A 19,334-nucleotide genomic window follows, 5' to 3' on the forward strand; every position below is an offset into this window, starting at 1 on the left:
AATGTTTATATTTGAAAGGGTAGACTTTAAAATTTGATTTGGGCAGAATACCTTCAACATGAGGATGTCAGCTACTGAGTGATTCCCGTATGATGAACAGTTTTCCCAGGTCAAAGGGCTTGAAACAAACTCATATTCTCCCATAGTCTTATTTTTAAACTAGGGGCCCAGTGCACAAATTCGTGCACCTTGAAAGGAACTGCGGGCCGAGAGGCTGCAGTGGGCACAAGGACGAGTCTTGGCCCATCCTCCATACCCCTGCCTGGCCCCTCCCACCACAGCCCCGCCCCGCCAGGTCCCCTGTCTGCCTGCAGCTCCACTCCTGCCACTGCTGCTCCCACACACTGACAGCACCAGCCCTGCTCACACCCGCTGATGGCACCAAGCGATCAGGACCAGCACCAGGCACCAGCAGCAGCTCCGACACCAGCTGCAGGTGTGAGAAGTGGTTACAGGCCCCAATCGCCCCTCAGGAGCAGGGGGAGGTGGAGAAGCCCTCAGGGCGATCGGAGCCAGCGGCCACTGCTCGCACCCGCTGACAGCACCAAGCAATTAGGGCTGGCACAGGGCACCAGCAGCAGGTGTGGGTGCCCGGCGTGACCGCAGTGCCTGGGAGCAAAGAATTTTCAGTAACCACCAGAAGCTTGCCCCACCTTAGTCTGGTGCCCCCGCTCACCTGTTCCACCACCCCACCATGGCTGATGCCTGCCATGTTATGTGCACACCCTTGGTGGTCAGCGCAAGTCATAGTGACCGGTTGTTTGGTTGTTCAGTTGTTCTACCATTCTATTTTCATATTAGGGATATATATATCTATCCCTAGTCATATATATATATATATGACTAGGATAAGATAGGAACCTGTGATACATGTAGAGAATGAATTCTATATCCCACAGTTAAAGCTATAGATATCAGAGAGTTTAAGTGGTTTTAAAAGCCACATACTTAGTCCATATCTGAAAAAGCTTAGAGGTTTCCAGCCTCCCAAGCATACTTCCCTGTAAAACTTAGTCCCTTATTTGCTGAGCTCCTTAATTCTCACCATTTGTTTGTGTCACAATCATCCTGGGGCATGTTTCAATCTTCGTACTTTGTGAGCTTGAGGGAAAGAACTATGCTTCTGAAGTGTCGGAGAGAAGTGGCCAGTGTGACAATGCTGTCTGCAAAACCAAAAGTGGTTTGGTCTTGTTTATTATCAAACCTCCTTTCCCCATAAAGAATCACGCTGTTTATTCTGTGATGAACTTATGGAGACCAAAGAGGGTTGTCTTATTTGGTAATGTGGGTGTTGATGCTAAGGGCCGAGATGCATGGCATACATACCTCTATGTGGCATCCCTTTACACACAGGGTTAAGCAGCTGCCGGGTATGTGATCTGGGGAGTCACATTTCTCATGGACTGGAGATAGGTAGTCCTCGAGGTATAAAAATAGTGTGAGACTATGCCTGCTTGTCAGATGTTAGAGCCTGAGAAAGGATATTATTTCAGAGCCAGGTGCTTATGAGCTCTTGTGCCCCAGCTGCTGATTGAAGGAGCCATATTTCAGGAGACTGTGCCAATAGTTGAGAATTTTTTTTAACTACTTAGGAGTTAGGAGTATGTGACAATGTTTCTTATTAGGGACTTTTATCTGGTTCCCCTGCCTTTTATAACTATTAAAAATAATAGAACACTGTAATATCTTTGGCTGTTAAAAAGACATGGCCTGATGGTGCCAGAAAAACTGACCTTGTTTGAACAAAGGATAGCAAAAGGGAGGGGGTGGCAAGAAGGAGGAGGCATTTCACAAGCCTGCTGACTCTCTAAAGCCAAACTAAGGGCAGTTTTCAGATCAAAAATTGGTTACCATGCAAGACTGGAACAGCACATGGAGGCCAGAGGCAGCAGAGGAAGAGCATAGGAAATGAGAGAAGACAGAAGCCAGGAGCCAATGCACAGCTTGCGGATGAGAGTGGAAGGCAGTCTAGAAGTGGATGGTGGGTAGTCATAATAGCAGTTGTTGTCATTTTTATTTACACATTATCATTTATAAATAACACAAAGAAGTACCTTGAATGTAAATATTTTTCATGTACATGAAAAATGCAGGTCCTGTCACTTTTAGAATATGGATGCCTGTGAATGTAAATACGTGATTAGCTCTTCTGATTACTGTCCTCATCATCGTCATTATTGTTGTTGTTGTTATACATATAAACTTTCCCCAGTCACGAAAGAAAGGTATTTGATGGACTGTAGAGGAAGGGAGAGGGGTTCCTGGCAGTCCCCCCAAAATCAGGGTCAGGACTGACACACTAGACTCCGTCAGTTTTTTTGCCACCAACTGAGAACACCCCTGCAGGCAACCCCAGTTTGGATCCAACAGGGGAAAAGCAAGTATGCTCCACCTCATGGATTAGCTGGGGAGCCCCTCTTCTCTTCAGCCCACCTGCCTCCAGCTTCCCAAGGCTGTGCCCCACCTCTACTCTGGACGGACCTTCCCCTTCGCCCACCATTAAAGCTTCCCCACTCCTTCCCCTGCCTTCAGTTTTGTCTCTGCCAAATGCAAGCTGCTGCAGAGGATTACTACCAACTCTTGCAGGTCTTGTTCTCCTGTGGAAGATTTTTTTTCTTCTCTCTTGATTTTATTTTATTTTATTTTATTTTTTATTGCTTTAAGTATTACAAAGGGTATTACATATGTGTCCATTTTTTCCCCCCGCCCTTGACAGTCCCCTAGCCTCCCCTACCCCCCAGTGTCTTATGTCCATTAAGATTTTAATTTAACTCCGCAGAGGTTATTTTTTGTTGTGTTCCAGGAAAACAATTAAAAAACACTCTGAATTTTTTAAAAAAGAGTTACCATTTATTGTCTGAGTGTCTGATGCAGCCACTCATGACTCTCAAGAACTCCTAAGCTGAGTCCAGTGAAATCTCATTAGAGTTAAGGATATTTCAGGAATACTTACTTAAGGAATTAATATTTTTATTTTTTTCGGCAATTGGATTTTATTTATTCTATCTTATAATTTCAGTTCATTTAAATTGTATGTTCTATAAATGGGCCGTTGGACTGTACCATTGACGTATGGAAGGAAGTCAGCATTGTATGTCTCTTCCTACACTGTGATGCACTTGGCTTATTTTTTTATACTAACAATGTAGAATAATGAAGATCTGAGTAAAATAAGGAAGTCACATTACACCTCAAAAAAAAAAAAATCATGGTATGGGAACGTGTAGCTTTAGAGCAGTAGTTCTCAAACAAAGTGATATTATCCCCTCTATGCCCACCCCCTCTCCCGGGACATCTTGTATTATCTGGAAATATTTGGGGTTGTCACAAATTGGCGAAAGGGGAGTCAAAACTGGCACCTACTGGATAGAGACCAGAGATATTACTAAACATTCTATGATGTACAAAGAAGCCCCCCAACAAAAAATAATTACCTGCCCCAAACATCACTAATGGTAATGAGATACCGTGCTTACAGAGAGAAACTACAGTATATTTGAAGGCTCCGTGTGTCTATATGATTTTCCCACTCACATGTGTACACATGTGTACAAACCCTTGCTGTAAATCAATATCTCTGGTTTTCAAGCCTCAGCACACACATATATATCTTGGTCTCTTTAATATTTGGTCATCGACAGAAAAAAGTTCTTTAAAGTGAGATTGCCGGCGGCGGGGGGGGGGGTGTTGTTTATGCTGTTGTTCAGGTATCCTCCCTTCCCATGAGGGTATATTCCAGGACCCCCAGTGGATGCCTGAAACCATGGATGATAATGAACCTTAAATAATCTGTATTTTTTTTTCCTAAGCACACATTTTTATGATAAAGTTTCATTTATAAATTAGGCAGATTAAGAAATTAATAATAACTAATAATAAAATAGAGTAATTATGATAAAAACTGTAATAAAAGTTATGTGAATGTGGTCTCAGAATATCTTTTTAAAATATATTTTTATTGATATCAAAGAGGAAGGGAGAGGGACAGAGAGATAGAGACTTCAATGATGAGAGAAAATCATTGATCTGCTGCCTCCTGCATGCCCCTTCCTGGGGACTGAGCCCTAAACCCCGGCATGTGTCCTTGACCAGAATCAAACCCGGGACCCTTCAGCCTACAGGCCGATGCTCCATCTACTGAGCCAAACCAGCTATAGCTCAGAACATCTTATTGTACTGTACTCACCCTTCTTCTTGTGCTGACATGAGAGGATAAAATGCCAGCCCTATTCTGGAATCTGTGTAACCATCGCTCACTTGTTTCAGAGGATCCCCTGATGAAGTCTTCATGCAGAATTAATGATTTCTGGTGCAATACCTTACAGGCAATCAGAACACATTTTTTGTTTATATCTGCCATCCACAAATTTCATTTCATTTTCATTTTCATTTTCATTTTAACTAATCCTTTATGCACCGTTGCCATAACTTATGCAGTTTGAGGTACAATGGCAAAACTAGCACTAATTTCTTTTTCTTTCTTTACAGTTTCACGGATAGAAGATTTTTTCTTACCATACATTTAGCAACTGCAGAGTATGATTTCTATTTCCTTTATTGAGAACTTTTACCTTTTCACTTAAAGGAAGCAGTTTACAGCTTCTCTTTGGCATTTCCTAATTGCCAGCATTACTCCTCGTGTACCGTGGGGCCATTATTAAGTAAAACATGGGTTACTGGAACCCAAGCACTGTGATACCGTGACGGTTGATCTGATAACAGAGAGGGCTACTATGTGACTAATGGACGGGAGCATATACAGTGTGGAGACACTGACAAAGGAATAGTTCATGTCCCAGACACGACAGAGGAAGCCCATGTAAGATATCATCACCTATTCAGAATGGTGCACAATTTAAAACTTATGAGCTGTTTATTTCTGGAAATTTTCTATTTAATATTTTGGACCACAGTTGACCGTAGGTAACTAAAACCATGACAACGGAAACCATGGATAAGGGGCAGTACTGTACTTGATTTTAGTAGAGGTATGAAAGATTCACAGATGTATAAAACAGATAGCCTGGGGTAGTGGAAATCCAGATATTTTTGTTCATTTATTTTTTTTTCCTGCATTTTCCTTTCATGCTGCTTAAGAGTTTTGTATAAGTTATTTTCATTTTATATTAACCACTTTTCACAATAGTGTAATTCTTTAAATCATGATAATGATGGCTACGTAATATTCCATTAGATGAGACCTCATAATTTATTTAACAGATATTGTATTTTAGACATTTTGGTTGTTTCCAATCCCTTGCCCCCAGAGAAAGTGCTATCTGTGCCCTTCCTGATATTTCTCAACAACGAAATACTAAATGCTGAATTATGGGTCAAAGATTATGAGAAAATGGAAAAGACTCTTGTTACTTATTACCAATTTACTTTTTAAAAGATTATACTGACTTCAACTGTCATGGCAGCTTTCACTACTATTAGATATTAATATTATTGTGAAACTTTCCTGAACTTGTGAAGGAGATAAGATGATAAGGAAGGTTAGATATTTGGATATTTCTTTTATCTCAGTTTGCATTTATTGGAGGTTGGCATTATTTCAAAAGATAGCAGACATCGCCTAGGCTCAGAGGACACCAGCTCAAACTTGTCATGAGTCTGGTAGGCAATTTACAGGTCATGGAGGCCTCGAGTACCTGGCACTGTAGAGGGAGGAAAGGAAAAGTTGCTCATTAAAATTTACTGAAGCCAAATCACCTTTACTTATTTTTTTTTTCCTCAGTCACAGAGCTCTCAGATAGGAAGACATTTTAGATAACTTAATCCAACCACTTCATGTTACCAACAAGAAAAATGAAGTCCAGAAAACTTCAGCGATTATCAGAATTCACAGAGTTATAAGTAATGGTAGAATTACTGTATTTTTTCATGTATAAAATGCCCCCCCTTTTCAACCCCAAATTAAGAAATCAATATTTTAAACATAAAACAGGACACATTTTTATTTAGTAATTGCCACAGGTAATGTTCACATACCAGTACTATGATTTATGCAGCATGTCATTTTATTTGCCTCTGTTGCATCACTGCTCTCTTCTTCATCAGTTTAGTTCCAGACATATCAATGTCTTCAACTTCTATTGTATCACTGCTGTCTTCTGAGTCACTGTCTATATATGTGAGATCCTCCTCATAAACTAGTGGCATTTTCTGAGCTAACTTTGTTTGTGTTCTCATGGCCAACCCTTCTCTCCTCATGAAATTGAAGCACCATTTTGCCTCTCCTGTGAAATCAGCAATGCTTATTTCGCTTGCAGACATTCTTGCCTGACATTGAAAAGCTTGGTTGACACACATAAGCCACTCTGGCGCTGCTCCGTAATCCAAGTCTTAAGCCTCTGCTCTAAGTTTGTCCCCTTTGCTGGTTTTCCTCTTAAGGCCTTTTTCTTTTTTGGCATCTTAAGGAGTTGTTCTTCCTGTTTTCTCTACTGTCAGATCACACACTCAGTGAGAGGAGGTCCAAATTGTCTCTCTGCAGCTCTAGTTCCATGCTCCTTTGCAGAGCTGATTACATTCAGTTTGAATCGCTGACCACTATTTATCTTTTTATTTTGTAACATCTTTATGGGCTCAGAACTCTCCAGTCCCAGTTGTATCTGCGCACTCACCACTTCCACATCCAATTATGGCATCAGCTGATGTCAGTAACAACAAGGCTTGTGAATGGAAGGAAGCCTGTTTGATAAGGTATGGGCAGCTGCGCACACCCTCCTAGGCTTTCGTATATAAGATGCCCTTGATTTTTCAGTCTAACACAGTGGTTCTCAACCTTCCTGATGCCGCGACCCTTTAACACAGTTCCTCATGTTGTGGTGAGCCCAATTTCATTGTTACAAATTGAACCTAATTAAAGCATAGTGATTAATCACAAAAACAATATGTAATTACATATGTGTTTTCCGATGGTCTTAGGCGACCCCTGTGAAAGGGTCGTTCGACCCCCAAAGGAGTCGCGACCCACAGGTTGAGAACCGCTGGTCTAATGATTTTTTTAGAAAAAAAATAGTGTCTTATACACGGAAAAATATGGTACATTGAATCCCAGGCTGGCTAACTCATGGCTCTAAGCACTTTCTTTTACTGAATAATATTTGATTTGGCTTTGGCTCAAAATTGTGAAAATATGCTGTCACCCACAAACCCAGAATATAAAAGGATTCAGAGGAGCCCTAAAGGAAATTAAATTGTTTAGTTGTAATCTATAAATTATTTTGAGTAGGCATTTACTTGATTTCCTAAAAAATATATTTACATAAGTTATTCCTTTGGTCTGGTTAAAAAGCCAAGATTGAGAGAGATTGAAGACAATGTGAATGGCCACAATAGGTGGATTAAAGCCAGTAGACATACAATTTAAAATAAAGGCAATGTGTACTTTGAATTCATCACACACATTGATCCATTACACAAATCAAGTTAGACATCACCGGTCCTTTGCACAAAATTAACTTTAACCAAGAGACAATTATGTGGAAAAATTTATATATATTAATGAATTATATATAATTATACTATATAATGTTATTAATTTAATGTTATAATTTATATATTAATTACATATAATTATATTTATATATTATCTATAAAATCATCACACATACACAAACATGTGCATGTTTATATATATATATTTTTTTTCTTTCTCTTCTTGGAGACAAGAATAATATAAAAAGTAAATACCTGAATAGCAAATAAAGAACTGAATAGTGAAATAAAGAACTTTTGGCAAAGTCTCAGCAACTATTGAACTCAAGGGTATTGCAGAGATCTCCAAACTTATAGGTCAAAGGAACTAATAAGGGAAATGTTAAATTGCTTTACTCTCACATGCCCTAAATTACTATTCACCACATCCCACAAGAGAAAACAGCTATTAATAAGATTTTTCAAAATAACTTAAACATATATTGGACTATGTTTGTCAAATTAAATAAAACTATTTTGGGGTGTGTATTAGAAACAGAAAATGCTTTAACTCTTTTAGCAAAAATTTAATAATCATACAACACTCACAATTCTTTTAGATTCTAAAAGATTCTAAAGATGACACCTAAATGGAAAAAGATTAATAATTCAGAAAATACCTCAGTTTTAATTTTTACTTTACCACTTAGCCTTTTAGTATTTAAATAATAAAATTATTGTCTGGTAAATAAATACTCATTAACATTAAAAAATTTATTTTCTGATTATCTTTAGGTATATCAAGTTTATTTAGCCAAGCATATAGCTGCAAATTTAGTTAAGCCAATTGATGAATATCTATACTAAACATTAAATGTTAGAGTTGCTAAAATCTTGGTAAATGAAAAATAGTCCTCCCGGTAGTATAGATAATTTATGTAGACATAGCTGAGAGATGAGTCTCAATTTGCTATTGCCATAAGCTGGAACAGATGTGTTCTGCCATTGATGATAATAAAGAACAGACAGTTTAAGAATAACAGTGCCTCGAGAGAGTAACTTTGGGTGCATAGATATTTAGTATTGCTGGCAGGAAGATAAACATCAATGGGGTATAAACTGTGGAAATTACATATGGTGAGAGAAAAAGGCTAGAAAAAGTTTTGCTAATCACTGAAATCATAAAGGTTTTCTGAAATAATTATAGATAAATGTAAGAACCGTAGAACTGGGTAGGATAGGGTAAATGATGAAACTGGCAAATGTGAAAGACAATGAATTTCTAAATAATCATGAATTGATAGTTGAATATACTGTTCATGAATTTTGGGAGGAAAATCAAAGAAGTTGATCAGTAATATCAAACCCTACAGAAAGTATATTCATTAAATTATGTGAGTATTTTTTATGGGGGATTCAAATTAACAATGAAATAATTATTAAGGAGAAGTAAAAGGCAAACTGAAAAAAGCAAACTAACAACTGAATCTCTAAAAAACATTAAAGAAAGACCAGGGGTGGCAAGAATAGTTAGTCATTTATCATGTCAGCTTAATTCTAATAGTTTTCAGGTGAGTTAGAATGTTAAGGTCACCATTTGATATAGAAGAAATTGGAAACCACCAGTGAAAGCAAATGTTCAAGAGGTCAGTGCACATTGGATTTAAAGGTCTTTAACCACTGTGTGCAGATCACACAGAGAAGGTGTTATAATATCACCCCTCGTGAGATCACATTAATAAAAAGAGTCACCCTCAGGCCAAGAAGCAAAACTTCACAGTGATATTTCAGAAACTATAATGCCAGTTCATCTGCAGAATATTCAATGTGTTATCAGCTATTTCTGCTGCTTATTTGTGGTAAAGGTTTTTAGGAGGATGTGGGCTCTTTCTGGCTCAGCTCATTTCTTACATGCTACTGAGTCAGACCTCACAGGTTTCCAAAGCGGTGTTATTTCAGAAATGGGTACATCTTCTGGATAGGGAAAGCCTATTTCTATTAAACATTTGTTTCAAATTAGAAACCCAACAAAATTTGAATATATATATAAAAGGCTAAGCAACCTTCTGACTGGCCGACCAGCCAGTAGGTATGATGCACACTGACCACCAGGGGGCAGAGGCTCAATGCAGGAGCTGCCAAGCTGCGGTGACTTGGCAGTGGCAGTTCTCGGGTGATGCACCCCAGAACCATAGAGGAGGGAGCCCAATTCCTTGCAGGACCATGCGATTCCACCAGGCCATGGAGCCCCACCTGCCAGAGGGACCCCGCTCACTCCACAGATGCCTTTTGAGCCATGGCGCCGCCCCAGGTGTGACTGGCCACCTTCTAATCAGTTTCCTTTCAATGTGCACAAATCCATGCACCAGGTCACTAATATATATATCCTCAGCATTTTACAGAGTCTCAATGGCTTTATTGAGCTTAAATATCAGATTATTTAATATCCTGTGGATTTTTAAATTTGTTCATTCACAACAGGACTTTCAATTCTTTTCAATAAATGTTAGAAGAGTATTTACCAGGGCCAATGCTCAGAACAGGAACTTCAGGGAAACAAATAAGAATGAGAAAAAATTCTTTCTCTTATAATGCCCACCATCTCCCTGAGGTGAGGAGATGAGAGAATGCAGAAATACTTACATGAGGAGTAAAACCATGATATTTGACTTTTTGTACTGTTTTATGTGTTTTATTATTTTCTATGATTTTGAGGGGTCTTCATTAAATGCTGTGATCAAAATTATAAAATAAAACACTTAAGCAAACGTAAGTATCTATTTCTGTGACTAGGAGATATCATGGATAAAATTATAAATAGTAGACAATTGAAAAACTTCATATTTGGCTCCAGAATTGTCTTTGTTCTTCTCTGTAAGTAGTTCTCAAATTTGCCCCACGAAAACATGAAGCTCCAGTTTAGATTTTATTTATTTATTTTTTTATTAACTTTATTTTTTTTTAATTAAATCTTTATTGTTCAGATTATTACATTTGTTCCTCTTTTTTCCCCCCCATAACTCCCCTCCTCCCAGTTCCCACCCCACCCTCCGCCCTCACTCCCCACCCACTGTCCTCATCCATAGGTGCACGATTTTTGTCCAGTCTCTTCCCGCATCTCCCACACCCCTTTCCCCCCCAAGAATGGTCAGTCCATTCCCTTTCTATGTCCCTGATTCTATTATAATCACCAGTTCATTCTGTTCATCAGATTATTTATTCACTTGATTCTTAGATTCACTTGTTGATAGATGCATATTTGTTGTTCATAATTTGTATCTTTACCTTTTTCTTCCTCTTCCTCTTCTTAAAAGATACCTTTCAGCATTTCATATAATCCTGGTTTGGTGGTGATGAACTCCTTTAGCTTTTCCTTATCTGTGAAGCTCTTTATCTGACCTTCAATTCTGAATGATAGCTTTGCTGGATAAAGTAATCTTGGTTGTAGGTTCTTGGTATTCATCACTTTGAATATTTCTTGCCACTCCCTTCTGGCCTGCAAAGTTTCTGTTGAGAAATCAGCTGACAGTCGTATGGGTATTCCCTTGTAGGTAACTGAGTTTCTTTCTCTTGCTGTTTTTAAGATTCTCTCTTTATCTTTTGCTCTTGGCATTTTAATTATGATGTGTCTTGGTGTGGTCCTCTTTGGATTCCTTTTGTTTGGGGTTCTCCGCACTTCTTGGACCTGTAAGTCCATTTCTTTCACCAGGTGGGGGAAGTTTTCTGTCATTATTTCTTCAAATAGGTTTTCAATATCTTGCTCTCTCTCATCTTCTGGCACCCCTATAATTCTGATGTTGGTACGCTTGAAGCTGTCCCAGAGGCTCCTTACACTATCCTCGCATTTTTGGATTCTTTTTTCATTTTGCTTTTCCGGTTGGGTGTTTTTTGCTTCCTCACATTTCAAATCATTGACTTGATTCTTGCGCTCCTCTGGTCTGCTGTCGGGAGTCTGTATAATATTCTTTATTTCAGTCCGTGTATGCTTAATTTCTAGTTGGTTCCCCAATATAACATCGAGGGTCTCATTAGTTTTCTTGTAGATCTCATTAAGTTTATCGGCGGCTTCTAAACAGTTCTTGAGAGACCTTAAAAGTGTGGTTCTGAACTCTATATCTTCCATTGACAATTTTGTCCTGTTTCTTTGTCTCCGCATTTTGTTATGCTTCCTTGGTGCACCCCCTAGTGGTCTTTGTTCGCAGTCTTATAGTTAAACCTTGATTGTTGTAGCTAATACCAGGGAGGGTTTGACCTCCAGGCCAAGTGGCTATGAGAATCAGCTGTGTCTGCAGTGAGAGAACTTCTGTCCTCTAGGGAGGTGCTAATCTAGCCTTTGCCTGAGGCTATCCGGCAAATGCCTCTGTGCAGGGCTTGGGCGGGGTGGGTCACACAGGATCAACAGGGTGGGCCGGAGAGTGCAGTTATGGTGGCTCTCAGTCCTGTTCCCAGGGGCTCTGCCTCTCTGAGTCCCAGCACCCGCTACAAACCTTGGAGAGAAAGCTGCACTCGCTCTGACCGAAGCCAGACAGTCCCGCTTCTCCCGTTTGAGTCTGGGTCCCTAAAGACTCGCCTGTATCTGGAGCTCAGAGTCTGCGACTCCCTCCCGATTGAAAACGCCAACCGCGCCCTCCGCCGCCAGCCCGCTCCGCGCACTCCGCACCTCAGAATTTGACTTCAGCACTGAGCCTCCTCTGAGTGTCTGTATTCGTTTCTCTTTCCTCCTAGTTGTAGGACTTCCACTCAGCCAGCGTTCCTGTGGTTCTGGGTGATGTCCATTCCGTTTTTTAGTTTCACTTTTGAAGTAGTTGTTCAAGGCAGCAAACTCCGCCGTTAACCTATGCCGCCATCTTGTTTCTCCCCTCCAGTTTAGATTTTAAAGCCACATCATAATCGTGCTGGTGGAAACCATGTTCTTTCACAGATTTGCAAGGAACGCATTCCAGGGACCCATGTGTGGGAGACTGTGGAGTGGTGAGATTTATTTGGGTAGGAATGGAAGACCCCTCCCAGGATCCCAATATCCCATCTTCATCTTCCTGCCATGGGAAAAGTCCAATCTTGTCTTCATCAGGCCCAGAAATAGGGCCAGGGTCCCGACATTTTGTACCCCTGGTTCAGTCTATGTCTCTGTCCCAATTCTGTTAACATTGTCTCTTCCCAGCTGGCACTGTGCCAGGCCCCCTGTGATCTGCTGCAGGTGGCTGCTAGGTGGCTGCTAGGACCACAAAGCTATGTAGAGAGACTGCGTGAGCAAACCAGGTGAGTGCATGCTACTGAGTGAGAGAGAGGGCTTTTTTAAGCTTGGGTTATATTATTGTGCATTATTTTACTTATGCAGACCAAAATTTACCCATGTTAATTAAAATCTTTTTTAGGGTATTCCAGCAATAAGCAAAAAAAACACTTAGAAAGTTCTTACTTTTTATTATTAGACAAAGTGACATATACTTACTTAACAAAGAAATATAATAATAATGAAAAGAACCCCAAATAATAACAAGCTAACTACTAAAAAATTATTTTAGGTTTTATTTATTGCTTAAGTAGTCTCATAAGTAGGAATGCATTCTGTAATGATTAACTTAATAATTTTGAACTGGAAGACAAGTTGAGGATTTCAATGAGGGAGGTATCCACAGGTGATAGAAATCCCAGTAAAATAAAGATCCACAAGTTCTCAATAAAACAAAGAAATAAGAAAAATGAAGGGTAACTAAAATGACATATTTTAATATTTTTGTAAGGTAGATTCTAAATGTTCTATTCTATTAGAAATGTGGTCAAAATAAAAAGAATAATATTCAATAAAGAAAAATACCAAAAAAATCAAAAGAAAACAAACAGAGCACGTTGTAAAAGAAAAGATAAAAATTACATGGCAATACACAAAGGTCTAGACAACACTTGTCAATTGTATTCAGCCTCTAGTCAATAATTGAACCAGCTCAGATGAAAAGGGAAAAATAAAAGAAGGAGCAAAGTTATTAAATGAAACTTTATTACTTCCAAGTTGATTGGAGGTTCATTCATTTATGCACTGTACCAAACAATGGGATTAATACAGTAGGCAAGACCGCGGGCACCTCTATTCCTGGAGCTTATAGTCTATAGAGAGAAAGAGTCACTATATGAGTAATTAAATGAATACTCAGGATTGCAAGGAAGGTAATAACACAAGGTGTTAGGATGGAGAATAGAAGCTTACTTTAAACAAACAGGGTGATAAGAAAAGACCTTTCTGAGGAAATGATATTTAAACTAATATCTGAATGACAAAAAAAAGGAGTCAGAAATTGTAGAGAAAAGAACAAGGATAAAGCCCTGTGACAGAAACTAGATTGGTCCCCAGAAGTAAAAGCGGTTGCTGTAGCAGAGCATGTATTTAAGCAGAGGAAAAGGGAAAGCAGATTTTTATGTAAAAAGTAATTTACAGGGAAAGATATAGGAAACTATATATTGACAAGTAAATATTAATATAGATAAAACAAACCCTAAAAGTTGCCTAATCTTGCTCCTTCCTACTTAATTCAGATCTAATTTCTCCTTTATAGAAAGAAGAACCATTTCCTACTATGTCAAAGAAGGGATAAGATAAAGGAATTCTCTCAAGAAGGTATATGTGTATTCAGTTTTCTGTGTGTTCCACTATATCAGGAACATTTGGCATTTCTGAAATTTATATTTTGAGGAAGATACTGAAAGACCAGAGGCTATTATACACAGCTTCTTTAGATTGCATACATTTTCAAAATTGTTATTTGTTCTCAAGTTTGCAGAGATGACTCATCATTTGGGTGGCTGAATCATATTACACATTCAAAGAAGTAGCTCAGGGTCCAGGGATCATATTTTTAATTTTTATTGAAATTTCAATTTGGCTATGCTTAAAGTTGTCTTATTTTTCTTAGATACTATACCCGTGAGACTTTATTGATTGCCAAGATGTCCTACTTCAAGCGGATTTCAAAAGCATAGAAATCTGTGACATTCTTAGGAAACAGATGAATCTGCAGAACTGGGCCACAACAGAGCAAAATAAGCGAATTATCAAAAACAAAAATAAAATGAGAGCTAGAGAGAGAAGGTAAAAGAGGAGGCCCCATTAACCAAATTAGATCAGTGTTTCTCCACGTCATTCCCTCTGTCCCAACAATCTTTTCTGCAGTAAGAACAGGGACTTTAATTTCTACATGGAGATTGAAATATTGGTACCCTGGTGTTTTACTACAGACTTGTCTTTGGGGTTGGTGGTGTAGACCGCCACCTGAACCCATCCCCTTAAAACCAGATCTTTCAATACATCAGAAAAGAAACCTTTGAGAGAGACTTAGGCAGACCTGTGTCCTATAGATTTCTATTCTTTGACAGGGGTTTCCGTGTGTTCTTAATACGAGTAAATATCACCAAAAACTTCTGAGCATTATGTTTCAAAGGAAAGTATTCAGAATCCCAGAGAAGGTTTAAGAGATGGTTACGAATGGTTCGGACATGCAAGTGTGTGCTGAAGCTGTCAGGGAGTGTGCCTGTGCTCCCGCCCCCGCAGTGGGACACAGAGCATGCAGCCATTGCTGCTGACGTTACAGGTTTCAAAATTAAGTGGGACATGTGGACATTTAGGCATTGACTCCAGCTAAATTGGTTAATGACTAGTATCATTTAAATTGGGTCGCAGGCTAAAAGACTCATAATCTCTCTCAGCGTGCAGATTTTAATTAAATCATCGTAACGTCCTTGTTGTAATTATTTACCAGCAATGTGTTCCTGAGTATTGCCTCTTTCACCTTCACCTGTTCGGTCAGCTCAGATGAACAATGAAACATTCATTTGGCAAAGATGAGGGGGAAATTAGTAAGCTATTATTTATCACAAAATAATGCTTAAATAATTGTGTCAGCAAGGCAAGATTCTAGGCTCTTCATTTATAATTTTGTACTTTTAGGAAAGGAACCCCAGTGTCCTCATCTGGCCTATCGTAAGGTTAGAATTGCTATGAACTCCAATTCTCCTCTAACATTCTCACATTAAAATCTCTAAAGTTTCAAAAATATGACCAGAAGGCATGTGAGGATTTTTATGGTATATTGAACTTAACATTATTGCATTATAACAATTATATTCCTCGAGGGATGGCATTAAAAATGTTATTTCCTGCCCTGGATGGGTGGTTCAATTGTTTGGGGCATCGTTCCATACACCAAAAAGGTTGTGGGTTTGATTCCTATCAGGGTGTGTACAGGAGGCAAACAATCGATGTTTCTCTCTCATATTGATGTTTCTTCCTTTCTCTCTCTAAAAATCAATAGAAACATATCCCTGGGTGAGGATTTTTTTAAATGTTATTTCCTACTTTGGGACTGTAGCATCTATAGCCTAAGTGTGTCTCAAATAGTGAAATTTAGAAGGGATGCAGAAACCCAAAATGACTAACCAACAGCTTTATTTATATTGACAATACCTGTAATAATTCAGAAGAACAGTGAGTAATGAGACTCATTAAACAATGAAGCTGATTAATGAGTCAAAAATGGGGCCACAGAGGAAAACAGAGACAGATTTAGATCATGTAATAGGAAGCAAGATCTTTATAGTAGACTTCCCCTAAGAAACTTACCTTAACAAATAAGCACCACCCTTCTCCATTTTTTTTCTGGGGGTTCAGGAAAAAGAAAGAGGTTTTGACTGTAATATGTGAGACTTTGCATTTAATGGGGAAATCTTAAAAAATAAAAATATCACCCTAACCGGTTTGGCTCAGTGGATAAAGCGTAAGCCTGCAGACTGAAGAGTCCCAGGTTTGATTCTGGTCAAGGGCATGTACCTTGGTTGTGGGCACATCCCCAATAGGGGGTGTGCAGGAGGCAGCTGATCTATGTTTCTAACTCTATCCTTCTCCTTTCCTCTCTGTAAAAAATCAATAAAGTATATTTTTTAAAATAAATAAATAAAAATATCTCAGGAGGCAAATAAATATTTGGGCAGAATGATTGGGGGGAAAAGTAAGTTATTATATTTGTCCCAGGAAGTTCTTTAATTTGAATCAGAAAGATTGTCACCTTATCTGACTTTAGATATTTAAGCTAAGTCTGACTTGGAGGATTATGGGTAATAAGGAAGATACAGAGAAGTTATGGGATTTTATTTCTATGCACACTTTGGATGTGTGTCTGCATAAGGCTGAACACAGGAAAGATGTAACTCTTAATTTCTCCAAAAAATATCTTATACTTCTGTAGAGTCTTGTTTATTTCTTGTTAGAATTATTCCCAGGTTTCCTTATTTTTTAAACTATATTATGATATCTAAACAATTTTATTTTCTAATTGCTTATAACTAGTAAATATAAACAATAAAGATTTATATATAGATCTTATATATACAATTAATTCTCATGAGTCACTGTGACACTGAATTTGTGAATACTGCTATACGTATTCCTGTGAACCTCTCATCACTTTTTTGTCAAGAGATCAATGCATAGCCTTGTTTTTTTGTTTCTTTCTGCTTAGAGGCATCTAATTTAGTACGTACTGTTTATTAATTAACATTGAATTCATAGCCAACAGCATTATAATTCATGCCTGAATGAAGCTTATCTCTTTATGTATTTTCTCTGTAAGGCACATCAGAGCCTTCTTGAATATAGGAGCACAAAACAACACCTTAGCTCAAGTCTGGGGAGCCATTTTAAGTGGATAAATCAGTACAGAAAAGCACAAAATGTGGCCAGGATAAGGGCACTCAATTATAATATGAGAGCTGAAACAAAAGGCAGAATATCGCCCTGATTGACCTTCACTGGGAACACATGTTGGGCAACTCAACTATTTCACCCCCTTGTGCATGTTTACAAATGACCATAGAGGTGCTATGAGTGTTGATGTTAGTATCACAAATAAATATTAACAAGTAAAAGAATTCAAAGATAATAAATATAAAGGGCAATGACTTTATTCTATTCTTTGAATTCTAATAGTATTTTACAAATTTTTGAATATACAATAGTGAATACAATTATGAATGATGATTTTTTGGGGGGCCTTTCTAGTCTTTATATTATATTTCTTTATCTTGCCTTACTCTACTAGATAGGAACTCTGGGGCAATGTTAAATACAGGGAACATTTTTGATATTTTATGGTAAGTATGATGTTTGCTGTAGGATTTATTATACATCCCTTTATCAAATTGGAAAAGTTCTCTTTCTTACTTTACTTAGAATTTTATTATGAATGAATGTTAAACATTATCAAATGTCTTTTCTGCAATTGTTGATATGATCATATATATGCAACTGTAGATATGTGTATATGTATGGATGTGTGTATGTGTATATAAACATAAGCATAAATATAAATATACAATTGTGGATACATCTCCTACGGCAGTGATCGGCAAACTGCAGCTCGGCAAACTGCGGCTCTCAAGCCACATGTGACTCTTTGGCCCCTTGAGTGCGACTCTTCCACAAAATACCGGCTCTTCCACAAAATACCGACTTCTGTGCATGGGCCACAAAGTTTCAATCGTACTGTACATGCACTCCCGCACGTGGCATTTTGTGGAAGAGCCACACTCAAGGGGCCAAAGAGCCGCATATGGCTCAAGAGCCCCAGTTTGCTGACCACAGTCCTAGGGCAAAGGAAACTAAGGGAAAAGTAAACAAATGGAACTACATCAAAATAAAAATCTTTAGTGCAGCATAAGAAACCAGCATCAAAATAAAAAGGGCATCCACAGTATGGAAGAACATAATTGCCAATAATACATTTGATAAGGGGTTGATTTCTAAAATATATAAAGTACTCATACAACTCAACAAAAGAAAGACAAACAATCCAATTTAAAAATGGGCAGAGGACCTGAATAGGCACTTCTCCAAAGAGGACATACGCATGGCCAAGAGACATAGGGAAAAATGCTCAACATCATTAATCTTCAGAGAGATGCAAATTAAAATGACATGAGATACCATGTCACACCTGCCAGAATGACTACCATCAATAAATCAACAAACAACAAGTGCTGGTGAGGATGTGGAGAAAAGGGAACCCTAGTACACTGTTGGTGGGAATGCAGACTGGTACAATCACTATGGGAAACAGTATGGAATTTTCTCAAAAAATTAAAAATGGAACTGCCATTTGACCCAGTGATCTCATGTCTAGTAATCCTAAGAAGCCTAAAACACCAATCAGGTGGAACATATGCACCCCTATGTTCATAGCAGCATTATTTACAATAGCTAAGATCTGGAAGCAGCCCAAGTGCCCATCAGTACACGAGTGGATAAAAAAGCTGTGGTACAATTACACAAGGGGATCCTATGCAGCTGTAAAAAAGAAGGATTTATTATCCTTTTTAAGACAACATGGAGGGACCTGGAGATTATTATGCTAAATGAAAGAAGCCAATCAGAGAAAGACGCATATCACATGATCTCACTTATATGTGGAATCTAATGAACAAAATAAACTGGCAAACAAAATAGATCGAGAGACATGGAAGCAAGCAACAGACCGACGAAATTCAGAGGGAAGAGGGCAGGATCATAACCATGGGCACAGACAATAGTTCGGTGAAGGCCAGGGCTGGGGTAGAAGTGGGGAGAAGGGTGTCCGTGGGGGGAAAAAAGGAGGACATCTGTAGTACTTTCAACAACAAAGATAATAATAGTAAAAAAAATTTCAATTACCTAGCTTTTATAATTATCTTAAATAAGATGGTTAATTATAACTAGTCTGCCATACAAAAATTCTGTAATAGCAATTTAAATTTCCGCACCTGTGATAATTTGTCTCATATTCAGCAAGGGTTTGAAGTTTTTTGGAATTCTATATTGTAATATTGGTTTTTACCTGTTTGATATCGTTCCCACTTAGTTCAACTATGACATGGTGCCTTGCTTATTAATT

The sequence above is a fragment of the Myotis myotis genome, unplaced genomic scaffold (assembly GCF_014108235.1).
Source record: "Myotis myotis isolate mMyoMyo1 unplaced genomic scaffold, mMyoMyo1.p scaffold_m19_p_11, whole genome shotgun sequence".
Classification (NCBI taxonomy): domain Eukaryota; kingdom Metazoa; phylum Chordata; class Mammalia; order Chiroptera; family Vespertilionidae; genus Myotis; species Myotis myotis.